Source organism: Alligator mississippiensis, chromosome 4 (genome assembly GCF_030867095.1).
Source record: "Alligator mississippiensis isolate rAllMis1 chromosome 4, rAllMis1, whole genome shotgun sequence".
In the NCBI taxonomy this organism is placed as follows: domain Eukaryota; kingdom Metazoa; phylum Chordata; order Crocodylia; family Alligatoridae; genus Alligator; species Alligator mississippiensis.
The window spans coordinates 245,945,774-245,958,610 of record NC_081827.1 but is presented as its reverse complement, the minus strand read 5'-3'; the positions used below and the strand labels follow the sequence as shown (position 1 = coordinate 245,958,610).

Sequence of the window (12,837 nt, the reverse complement as noted above, 5' to 3'; positions counted from 1 at the left end):
ATTTAATTCCCTCCTTCCCCCCCTACAAAAAAAAAAAGTGGAGGGTTTTTCTTGAACTTTAAAAACTGAACTTTGTTGAAGTTTGGTAATTTCTCAGAGGAGTTCTACTAGTTACCATACAAAAGCACTAGCTTTTTACAGAAGTAAAAGTGTACTTTTGCATCCTCAAGACAGCTGTGAGCTACACTTGTTTGGATACAGCCACCAATTCTAAGGAAAAATAGTGGACTTGTATCTTGTAGGCATGAACATTTGGAGTACAGCTCTTTTTGCTTTTATAAAACAGTTGAGAGCAAACTTTCCAAAGTAATATCACCTGTATCACCCTGAAGATAGAGACAGATTCTGGTACAAGTGGTGGATGTCAACCTCAGGAACCAGCAGTGAGAGCTGAGTGCTCAGACTGGTGAATCCAACCCCAACACAGAGCGATCTTTTTTGAGATGTTATACTGTGACATGAACAAGTACTAAGGGATGCTTTACATATTAAAACATGTAGAATTTACATGTAGACTGCAGGGAACTACTTAATGAATAACCTTGCCCCCCATCCTGGGGATGGGAGTCTTGGTCTTTTGGGTCCAAGTCCCTATAAGCTCTTCAGCTAAAGACCAGCAGTCTTGGGAGTGGTAGGCTTTATCCTCCTTGCCAGCTAGCCATAAGATGGCAACACACCTACTCTCAAAGCAAGCGTACTACCTGTGCAATGTCTACAGCCAGAAAGAGTGAACACAGGCCTCTAAGGAATCTCTTGGGTCATCAAATCCAGCTTTGTGCCAGTGAGGACGACCACATCATACAGAATTACTTGCATAAACTGATAGAGCTGCTTTCTAAATGTGATGAGGTTTTGTGCCTGTCCTCCTCCCAGGAAGAACCCCACTCTTCTGATGGTTAAATCCTCTTAATTTCCAGCCAAATTACTTTATTCATATCCAGTTCAGACCCATTTGTACAAAAGCCAAAAAGGCAATGTTAGTATAAATAACTTTTCTCCATCTCTAACTTCTATCTCCATGATGTAGTTAGAGATACAGCGGCCCCCTGCTTAGCCTTCATTTTGGTGAACAAGCCCCTGTCTTAGACTCCTCTTGTAAAATAAGCTGTCCATTCCTTTAATTAATCACTTTCCACACCTGTTCCAATTCTAACTCATTTTTCTTGAGCATGGATAGCTAATATTGTACAACGTATTCCAGAGGAGGTCTCTCAGTGCCTTGTACCAAGTGTTAATATTTCCTAATCTCCACATTGTCCAATACATTCATTTTTTGTATTTCTTTTTGTCTTAGACCAACATGGCTACCAAACACATCCCTGAAAGATTGCACAAAACTTTTTGTATGACCAAATCACAATGGTTGTTCAAAGTTATCCCAGAATCAGCAAAAACAACCAGGTCTTCCTCTATCATTTCTAATTGAGGAGCTCCCAACTTATGGCAGAAATATAGTCTCTGAGGACCAGTTATGGTACAGTTATATTGCTTCCCTTGAACTTGCTAGTATTTGATCCAAAGAAAGGACAAGATCTTATTTTTTCCCCAGTTGCTCCTAAAAAGATTATGTAATTTGATTAAACCTCAGAGAACAAGAACGATACTATAAACAGCATTTTAAACGTGCAGTACTATAAGAGACGTGGGACATTTCTACAATGCACTGAAACATGTTCAGGAGCACCATTATGAAGATGCACCCTCCCTGCCCACATATCATCTCTCAGTGCGTGGTTCCCAATTTAAATAAAAGTAGTAGTTATGTAGCTATCATTCGAGTAGCACTAACTAGCTTGAGGCAAAGCAGTGCTGGGCACACACCTCAAATCAAATATGCGGATAAGCCCTGACTGACCGAACAGGGCGTATTTTCTAAGCTGTGCTGTTAACACTGTGCACCATAATACAAACCACTGGGGGCCAACCTTTTTGGCAGGCATGCCACAAAGTAGCCCTTCACCCTCCCCGAGTGCCACCGATCCCCTTCCCCTACGCATGATCTACTGCTCAGCTTTCTGCTCCCTGCACTGTTGCTCTGCTTTCTGGGTCCTGATCTGATTATGTTTCCTGATCTAATACTCTGATTTCTGTTCTCTAGCCTATCTGCCACTGTGCTGCCTGCCCCCTCCCCAGTCTGCTGTGCACCACTTGTAGCATCTGTCATGGGTCGGCCACCTCTGGTATCAACAAACCCTTAGTTCCCACAGACCCTTAGCAATGCAGTGACTTTTACATATGCAAGATCATACAACACTGCAGAAATCCAGTATGCGTACCACAATCTGAGCAACAGTAAAAGGTGACAGAACCCCACAGACAAGTACGTGCCATGCAGTTCATCTTCTAGAGGGGCATTAATTCTGTTTGCATCTACACTACTGCAAACGCAGAGTAAAATCTCCTGTGGTCAATAAATTTACACCTCCGAAAGCAGCAGACTCAACGTGCAGCTAAGGCCTGTTCAGAGAATACAACAGGAGTCTACCCATTGCACAGTGAAGAGGAAAACCTCAGTCCTGCCAATAAAGAGTCCCACAGAAGTTATTTGGGCCCACTTGCATAGATATCATTGCAACCTGAGTGCCATAAGGAGCACAGCTGCCTTGTCCATAGCATCTAATCCTAATCACGGATACAGTGACCAGCATAATCAGCTCAATTCAAGAATCAAAGTAGATATGATATATAAAAAGAAATGATGAATTTTGAGGTGCTGAGCACCCACTGGACCTCATTTTGGACAAACCTATAGGACTTCTGAGCCTGTCTTATCAATTAGTCATTGAAGTTCACACTTCAGGATGCAGAAAAAACAAAAGGAGGCTGCAGGCCAGTATTTGTTCAGCTAAATGAAAGCTCATAAAAACTCTGTCATCCTAGAAGTATGGGATAGGAAGGGACCTCAATGGTTATCTGGTCCAATCTCCTGTACAAAGGGATTTGGGGTTTTTTTGCAGCTGCATGCATCACACTGACTCATGTGGAGTCTGTGGTCCACCAAACCCCCCTGATCCTTCTCAGCAATGCTACCACCCCACCAATTATCTCCCATGCTATGGCACCTTACATAAAGGAGACACAACTACAACCTAACATTTAAAATACCAAAGCTCTGCAAAGGCTGGATGCTTAGTCTCCTGCTGCTCAAAGAAACAATCTGCACTTTACTTCAGAAGCATTTCTCTTGGGTCTCCCAGTTCATCAGTTGCTCATAAAGTAACGTGGGAAATACTGTGTGGGCAGAAAGAGTATGTTGGTACTTTATTCAGGATTTGATTAAAATCACTTTGTTCACAGGTGTCTTAAAAAACAACAAAATTAAAGATTTTCTATCTCATTAATTTTTCCACGGCTCTTTGTCTGCTTAATAAAATGAATTTATATCCTGTTTGCCAAATGGTACTACACGCTTATCAGTTTCCTTGCAGTTTTGCTATGGTAACCAGCTCCAGTCCCAGGAGGAAGGAGGAGATGATGTAGATATTAAAACTGGTTCCCTCAGCTCCATAGCCTGAAAACTAAAAATGTATTATGGCAGCTATTTCAGGCAATCTGTTCTTGCAAAAATGTTCAAGGCAATGGGAAAATGCAGAGATCTATTTTGGGGTTGGTTTCTCTCCCTTGTCCATGCAAACAGTAGCCCGTGAGCATTCCTTCCCCTCCGAGCTGGGAAACGGCTAGGTTAGAAGAGACTGGGTCACTTGCATATTATTTCTAGATGTGATGTTTATCTGGCTCCCATTCTTGCAGCATTTGAGCAGCTCACAATTTAAGGTATTTATCCTAGCAAAATCCAGTATGGAAGAGAAATACTATTACCCCGATTTCCTGGGGGAGAAAAAAAAACCTAAGAGCTAGATTCTGAAGAGGAGCTCAACAACAGAGACCTCATGGGGCTTTCAAAAGCACCTACCTCCCCCACTTCAAATTAAAGGCTCACTCTTAGTTTGGACAAGAAAACTAGAGTAGGCGGTTTCTGATTGTTTTCACCTTGATTTTCATTCGTGATCACAAGTGGGATGTTTGTATTAAAAATATTGCAGGAAAATATTGGTTTCTAATGTTTCCTTGGGGAGATAAGGAAAAAAAATGGAAACATTTCTGCTCCATCTGTTTAAAGATCCTGAAACTTTGAGGTTATAAAACAAAATCTCAAGCTCAATCTAGCCCGACATTTCATAAATGTCTGGAAGCAGCCTGGTGGCTCAGGGGGTCCGGGGAAAGCCTTGTGGAACGAGCATAAGCAGAATAAAATATCAGCTTCAATCAATAGGCTGCTTTCTCTACTGCATTTCTATTGGATTATTCAAACACCAGATGCTATTCTATATATAATTAAGAGAGCAATATGTTTAAGAGGGATATTGTCAAGATTATTTTATTAGTTTCTTACCTGTGCCTCTCACAACAGTAACACTACTAAAGTTAGGAGAGGGTTTTCCCCCCACCCCTCACTTTTTTTTTTGTTTTTGTTTTTTTAGGTGGTGGGGGAGATGAAAGGTGGGTTAAATTTTTTTGACTCACCTGTTACATTTTTAAAGTCAGTCTCCTACAAAACTGTAACTAGACAGGATGTTTTTTGCTTTTGCAACGGTGTAATGGAGAGTTTCCTTTTTTCTAACCACCATTTTATGACCCCCAACCCAAACCCATTCATCATTTGAATTCCCGTTGTATTAGGTTTGGTCAAATCCAATTTAAAAAACAAAAACACACCAAGCCTAAATCTGGGGCTTCAACTGGCTTGGCATGCTTTGAAACAAGAAGGCAAGCTCAGTGCATAGCTTTCTAATTCCCTGCACATGTAAAGCATAATGTACTACAAACAGCAAATTACACATTCCTCCTTTCCGGAGTTCAGTGCTTCCCAGATCTCAAAAAACTCATTCCATGGGAAATGTATTATTAAATTGATTATCAGTGTAGCAGTGTGCCTAAAAGCAGACAGGACAAGAGAGTTTCTAGATTACATCGTATGGTGTCTGAGTGGTGAATCGACAAGATGATTTGATTATTTATGGCTGGGGCAGACATGGTGTTTAGCTTTGCTTATGAGAGTTTCCTCTCTGTTACTGAGAAAAAAAATTATGTAAAAACCTTCATGTCTATCAAGAATGCAATCAAAGCATAAAGTATGACAGGCTACAGAGGCCTTATTAGGGTGATAGGAGCCCCAGATATTTCTATGGTGCTCTACTACCACGTCTAAGCATTGCCAGATTCTAAATGTTTAGCTGTGAAGAATTAAAAGCATACATATGCATAATACAAATCATTTTAGAAATTTAATTTGAAATGGGCACCCATTTTAAACCATTCTAATAAACAACAATGAACTGGAGGTTGCCTCTGTACATGCTACCTGAATGAGGAACTGGAACAGTTATTGTCAGAGCCAGAGATAAAACCAAGACGAAAGTTAAAATAAGTCATTAACTAGCCGCAAAAAATCAATCAACTTACACATTCTTCCTGTTCATGCAACACTGATTTTAGTCGCTATCCTATACACCAGAGCCATGTGCTAACACAGAACAGCACTATTATGGTAGTATATCTAGGCAGTATAAATTATCTTAATGTATGATCAGTAAAGCAAAGTAAGAAGTGGGGGGTTGCTTTTGAAAGGAACTTGTATTTCAAGTTTTAGATGAACCACTCATAGGATTGCATGCTGAACGCCTCCAATGGCAAAAGGAGCATTCGGCACAGAAAATGTTGGAAACCTATTCTCAGAGCGTGCTTCAGGAGCTGCAGTCGGGTGTCCCCATCCTGGCTCTTCTCTCCGCGCAACACAGCAGGTCACAGATGCCCTCCTGGACACAGCAGTGGGCCATAACTACAGTCTTGCTAGGACTTACATGCACACAACATTAAACTCATGACTTTGGTGGGATTGCTCACGTGCATAAAGTTAAACTCTTTGCAGCATCATAGCATACGAGTTCAAAGAAAGGATCAGGCTTTACCTAGTGCTGCTGTCAAATATAGATTTACATATTCTTCTAGTGAGCAGTTTTCTTCACAGAAATACTTCAGTGTTAGCTCACTGATGCAGGCTCTCCTTGGGAGATCTGCTGACAAAATCAAGAACTGCCTGCTGCAAGTTTTCTAATCATTTTCCATTCTTGGTATAACAATGCTTCTTGAGAAAGAGGCCTTAATGTTCAGGTTAGACTACTAAAAGTGGATTTCTTACATGTCATTTGTGACGAGGTCTGCTGTGACGAGAGACTGGTGTATAGAGAGAAAACGAAAAATGAAACTATCAACAATCCATAACATCAATTTATCCTCCAACAGGGAGCTGATCTGCCAGGCCTTTAGATTGGAGGTGGGGGAGGGGGTACATGTGTGTAATATACTATAAAATATACTACATAATAGTAGTTGTGCATGTACAGGAATTAATAGTGTGTACACACACACACATGAAGAGGCCTTGCAGATCAGTTCCCTGTTGGAGGCTAAACTGATGTTATGGATTATACATACACACCAATATATAACCTGCTCAGCAGTGGGGTGACAACATATTCTCTCTCAACACAGTGAAAATTAAAAATGGCTTAATATAATTTTGCAAAACCTGAGCACAGAATTTCATCCACTTTTAGAGGACAGAACAATTTAAGCATTTTTAAAATAGTAACTGCTGAATCGAGAGAAATAGATGTGAAACAACTGACAATTTTTTCCCTTAATACAACAATATGCTCTACAGCTTTGGTGTTTACTAACAATTATTTCAGATGACTTCGCCAAAATCTTCATGCAAACTGTTTTCTAGATTCTAGTATCCTAGTCTCACATTTCATAGGATTGTCATTGGTTTGCTGCTAGCTGCAATTACAAGCCCTGCGTATATTCTTCCCAGCCAAAAGGCAGATGTTCTTCTCCCACTGATATTTTCATTGACTCATACGCAGAAGAGAAACACAAAACATCTCAGTCATGATTTGCCTGTGGGGATAGATATATAATATATAGAGATCTATATCTATCTATAGATTTAAATCTATCTATATATAACTATATATTATATTATTTAATATATCATTATACATTATATTTTCATATATTATATAGTATTTTTTTTATTTTTTTTAAAAGAACAAGAGACTATAAATATAGATGCAGCTTTAGCAAACAGCTAGCTTAAAAGGAAATTTTTCTATAGTCAGTCGTGGTTTTCTTCCCAGTAGTTTTCTTTTAAATAAATTTCCTCTGGGATTCGACTGGAACTATGTTTTCTCCAGTCACTGAATGATAAGGGGCCCTGGAGGAGAATGTACTGTCCTGACAAAATGTTGGCGCCACACCAACTACAAGGGGTATTTCTGTGTCTAAGTTTTCCTGGAACGCTTTCTGCTCTCAGCTAAGGGAGGTCTGCAGAGTGGCAGAGCCTGGCAGGACTGAAATGTTAGGGAATGAGCACTCCTAAGTCAGATTTGGTATTTGCCCATCCCCGCTTAAGTTTTGTGCATCTTCAAGTACATCTTGCCCATGATGGCTGTTGCTGGTTTCAGTGCAGGGTTTCTCACGGATCAGACTAACTGCTGGTTTTCTTCACCAGTCTACGCGAATTTGGAGCAACCACATGGGAGCAGGATTACTGCGAGACAAACTGTAGTGCTTCAGCTGGGGCTATTACATATGCAAGTGTAGATCTGCAGCAACATGACAGAGGACTTTAGGGGACAGGATAAGAGCTTTCATCATTCTCTCTCTCTCTCTCCCTGCTATTGCAACTTCTCTCCCCTCGTTCAACCTATGCTGTCCTTTAGTTCTTGCTCCCATGATGTCTTCTCTATCCCTGCTGCTCCCCTTCACCCCCCACACCCTCCTTGCTCCACACTCCTGGATCCATGATGGCACGGAGAGCAGAGCGCCATCAGAGGACAAGTCTGACCACCTTCACGGAGGGCCCCAGCCACGGGGGCTGCTCTGGTGGGTGCCATCAGACACGCCAGGAGCATGGGCTGAGAAGTCAGGCCAGGGTCTCGTGACCAGTTCTTAACAAGAGGCAGGTGCGACTTTCTGAAGCTTCAGGCAGGAGGTCTGGACCTAGAGAAAGAGAACCTGAGCTTCACGCTAGTCCAAATGGATTCAATCTCCTAATGAGCAGAAGAACATTCAAGCCCAAGAAGAAAGTAACCAAACCATGGCCTTTCTAAACTTAAAAAAAAACCCTCTTCAGATATAGCTCTGAAGATCAGCCTGCCCTTACCTTTAAGCACAAAGGGCTGATGGCGACAGGTGAGGATACCCCTGTCCCTCCAGACCAGAAATCCACTGGTGATGCTGCACAAGTTCACAGCTGCCACCCATGTGCATGTTTCCAAAGGCAGGACTGAGCCTCACAACCATCACTTGAAACCATGCAAGCCAAGGCCTGCACCACACAGGCAATATACACTACGCTCGCCAGGAACAGACTCTAAATGTTCCCAGCAAACGCACTTAGTGCAAATTTGTTGGCCAAGTACCGTGGTGTCTTTCATTGGTAACAAGAAAGCATTTCTGTTTTAAAAGGGAAAATAAATGAAAAGCCCCACAGTCTTTCAGCCTTTCCATCTGCCAACTCATATAGATCTGTTAAAGTATTCGTGACAATCCTACACTAGGATACCGTCAGCACATCACCGCTTATTTACTGCTTTCACTTAAAACCATGGGGGTGACAGAAAATAAAAGGTTCACCTAGTTACAGAAAAGTCTTCTTTTTTGTGGGAGAGAACATCCTTCAAAAGCTCAGCAGGAGCAAGCGAGTGCCCTAGGTGTGTTCAACTCATCCCCGGGGTGGACGGGGAAACAGAACGGCTGCGAACGGGTCGACAAAAACAGCATGAACTGTTTTAAAGGTAAGAACACTTTCCCATCTCCTTTTCTTGTGCTGGTTTTTAAATGATGTTGGGGACAACTGCAGTGTATCAGCAGGTGCTGTTTTTTAAAGCAGTTCTGTAAGTCTAGTCTAGAAGACTAACATACATAGGCTTGGCAGGATTCGATTTTTTAAAAATCGATAAACAGTGATTTTACCTGACACTCGCCAATCGTCAAAACTTCCTTTTATAGAAAGGAAATGTAAAAAAAATAAAATCCGGGACATGGATAAGGAAATCTGGGACAGGAGGCACCATGTGTACATGTGCGCACACACACGGAGACTGCTGCAGGCCGGGTGGGGGAAGCCCTGGCTGCGCGGCCCGCACACTCCTCCTCTGGCAGCGGCCCAGGCAGCTGCTACAGGAGATGGGGCCATGTTGCTAGGGCTGTGCTGGGGGCAGGAACAACGGGGCAGAGCTATGCCATCCAGAAGCCTGGGAGCCCGTTGCTGCCAGCTGCTTGCTCTGCCCAGGTCCCAGCCAGGGGGATCAGGCATTAAACTCCCAGTGAGCCCAGCCTGGGCCCTGCCTGGTCAGGGCAAGGGCCAAACTCCCAGTGAGCCCAGCCCAGTCCCTGTGTGAGCGGGTATGCTTTACTGATTTATGGACATTTATTTTTTAAAATTTTAACATGTTGTTTTATTAAACTTGTAACAGTATACTGCCATTACTAAATTGTCTGCCCCTGACATCCCTCATTTTGTGCAATCCTGAAAATGTAAATTGATAAAAATTGGAGGAAAAAAAAAAATCACAATTCATAGATTGTAAGGGCTGGAAGTGACCTTGCAGGATCATCGGGTCCAGCCCCCTGCACCAGAGAGGATAAATAAATCAGGGTCAGGAGACCCCAGCGAGGTGACCGTCCAGTCTCCTCTTGAAGATGTCCAGAGTAGGCGATTGTACCACCTCTGGAGGGAGCTTATTCCAGTCTGGACACCCTGACTGTGAAGGAGTTTTTCCTAATGTTGAGCCTGAATGGATCTTCCAGGAGTTTGCACCCATTACTCCTGGTTTTCCTCAGGGGTGCCCTGGTGAACAGTTGTTCACTGAGCCCTTGATGTAGCGGCAAGCCACTATCAAGTCCCCTCTCAGCCTTCTCTTCTTCTGGTTGAAGAGGCCTACATCCCTCAGCCTTTCTTCATATTGCTTGCCGTGTAAGTCTCTGATCATATGGGTGGCTCTTCTCTGGACGCTCTCAACCTTTACCGCGTCCTTGTTGAAGTGCGGTGCCCAGAACTGGACGCAGTCCTCCAGCTGCGGTCACACCAGTGCAAGTGGAAGAATCCCTTCCTTGGTTTTGCTTGAGAAGGCGTAGTAGTACACATCAATGTTAGCTCTCAAAACTATTTAAAAATTAAAATCGAATTCTGCCAAGCCTAAACATGGAGCAGCCACATGGGAGGCTGAACCATCTTTGGATTTGTCTGTGTAGAAACACTCAAAAGCAAAGGCAAATTAACTGAAGGTGTAAAGTTAATGAATGTGTTTAAGTACTTTAAAACTTCTGGATGCTCTTGTGTACATTGGATTAATGCAGCCTTAGCTAACAATAATTTCATACCGACAGGGCTGGCCTGTCTTGGAAAGTTCAGGTGCAGTCACTAGCTACCCTGTGCTAATGCCCTCTGTGGATGCTCTTAGGGGAAATAACAAAGTGCCTCAAGCTTACAGCACACAAAAAGCATCCACAAAGGGAATTAGCACCAAGTAGTTCACGCACCATCACTGACCATAATATGCCACGGCTGGCTGCACGGGAACTTTGCTACCCACACAGGCTGTTAGAGACTCCATCTCAATTCCCTCTATGGAAAAGTCCTGCACATATTGGCTTCTGAACAGACAGAGCTGCAGCAGAACAAAGGGGCCGCCTAGACAAGTCCTCAATCCAACTTATATGGAAAATAATGTAAAATCTGAAGGCTTCCTAGACCTACAGCTTTGCCCCTGCCCGATGACTATCACAGAGCCACAGAGCTTGAAGTGGTTCAAGTTCTCAATAAGGTTCTCTGACATTTTTTTAAAATTAAGTATTAGGCAGCAGCAGCCTGAATTTAAGTGTGCCTAGGAACCACCTCTATCCTTTTATGATGTCATTATAACTAAAATCTCAGTACCTCCCATTCTGCTACCTTAGTGAGACGAAGGTTGACTCTGCCTGTGCTTTTTGCTCTTCCTATTTTATACTGCTGTTTTCATTATTTTGGCCATTGTTTTTTTCCGCTCTGACCTCCTCCTTTGGTCCCTCCTTGGAAAACGCATCCATTCACTAGCTCAGGGGCAGGCAATTATTTTAGGCAAAGGGCTGCTTACTGAGTTTCAGAAAGCCACCGAGGGCTGCATTACAAGCAGCCCAGGGCAGATTAATATTAATTTTCTACATTTTTAGGGGCCTCATGGGCCCAATAGAATGGTCTGGTGGGTCGCATCCAGCCCCCGGGCCACATTTTGCCCACCCCTGCACTAGCTCCTAAATGTAAAGTCTCATCATTTCCATGATTGTACTAAATTTCGCAATTTCCCATTTTAAAAATTATCCAAAAGAATTTAATCCATTCTCATTAGAATAGGCTTAACTACGCCAGCCGACTGTACACGGAGCTGTCATAGCAATACTTGCCCTCCCTACCATGTTACGAGAGATTTTGGAAGTGCTTTGAAATCCTTTGATGAAAAGCATTACCAGTGTTTGCAAATTCACAGTATATCCCCTGGCAGCGTTTTTCGGTTCCATGCCCGACGACTGAGTTCTGACTTAATTCATCAGTTTAAGCTGCCTGAAGGAAGTCAGATGAGCACAACCTTGTGCTCAGAAATAATGTGGCCACAGGCATATTTTGTCAGGATCCGTTCTTAAGCCTATTTTGTTTGCTGCCCAATTTCCAAATTGGAGGCATCTGAGAAACTGCTGAAAGAATGAGCAAAAACAATTTATTCAAGATTTACTAAATTTGAACAGGCTTTGCTACCCCAGAACCCTAGGAAATGAAACAAGTTGGAAAAGGCCAAGTCTGTTGAGGACTGGCTGGGCTATGGGAGAATAAATTATTTCAAATTACTGTAGGCCATGGAAAATGTTGGGTCTACAGTTGAACACGTGCTTTTCCCAGACAAAAGATTGTCATAGATAATGCTGCTGGTGCTGGGTTTTCTGAGGCAAATTTAACATGGCTGATACCACCATACTAGACTACCCAAGAGTATACAGTACTTTAAAAACACAGAATTACAAATCCGGGAGAGATGTTAGTCTAACCTGTTCTTAACTACTTCAAAACAAAGGAGATCGCCTGAACTAGCCTGTGCTACTGCTCATCTACCTGTACAACTAGGCATTTTGTTTGTTGCAAAACACTCAACTCTTTGTTGCAAATTCAGTTGATTGCTTCTTGTCCTGCCTCCACCAGACAAGGACACCAACTGATCATTGCTCACATACTGGAAGACTGTTACATGCCCCTTAGTCTTTTCTACATTAAGCAAACCCAGTTCTTTTATCCTTCCTCATCCGTCCAGTTTTTGAAATCTCCTCTCATTCTTGTTGCTTCCTTTTGATTGTTTTCATTTTAACTGCATCTTTCTGCAAATATGATGCCTCGAACAAGGCACAGCATCCCAGTTGAAGCCTTGCTAGCACTGCAGAGAGTGAGGTCTAAGTACTAGACCTGAACTTTTGTACCGGAAAGCCAGTCTAAAACTCTCTCAAGTATATAGTTGGTTCAGTGAAAGATATCACCAAAGAAGCCCTAGCTTATGTATTTCCTGGACTACCACAGCCTCAACACCACTCCAACCCTACTCCTACATGCAGGGCATTTATATATCCCCAAATGAATGTTTTTTGTAACACTACTATCTTGATCATTCATTCACATCACTTATTGTAATCTCCACATCCTACAGTATTTCTGACTAGCCTGTTATCCCTATTTTATATTTCTGCATT

At 42.5% G+C, this 12,837-nt stretch overlaps 1 protein-coding gene across 1 annotated transcript in view; it reads right to left on the bottom strand.

Annotated features, from left to right (window-relative positions):
* Positions 1 to 12,837, bottom strand: part of ADCY5 (adenylate cyclase 5) — a 307,462-nt gene that overhangs the window by 137,332 nt on the left and 157,293 nt on the right. The gene's annotated exons all lie outside the window — the stretch shown is intronic.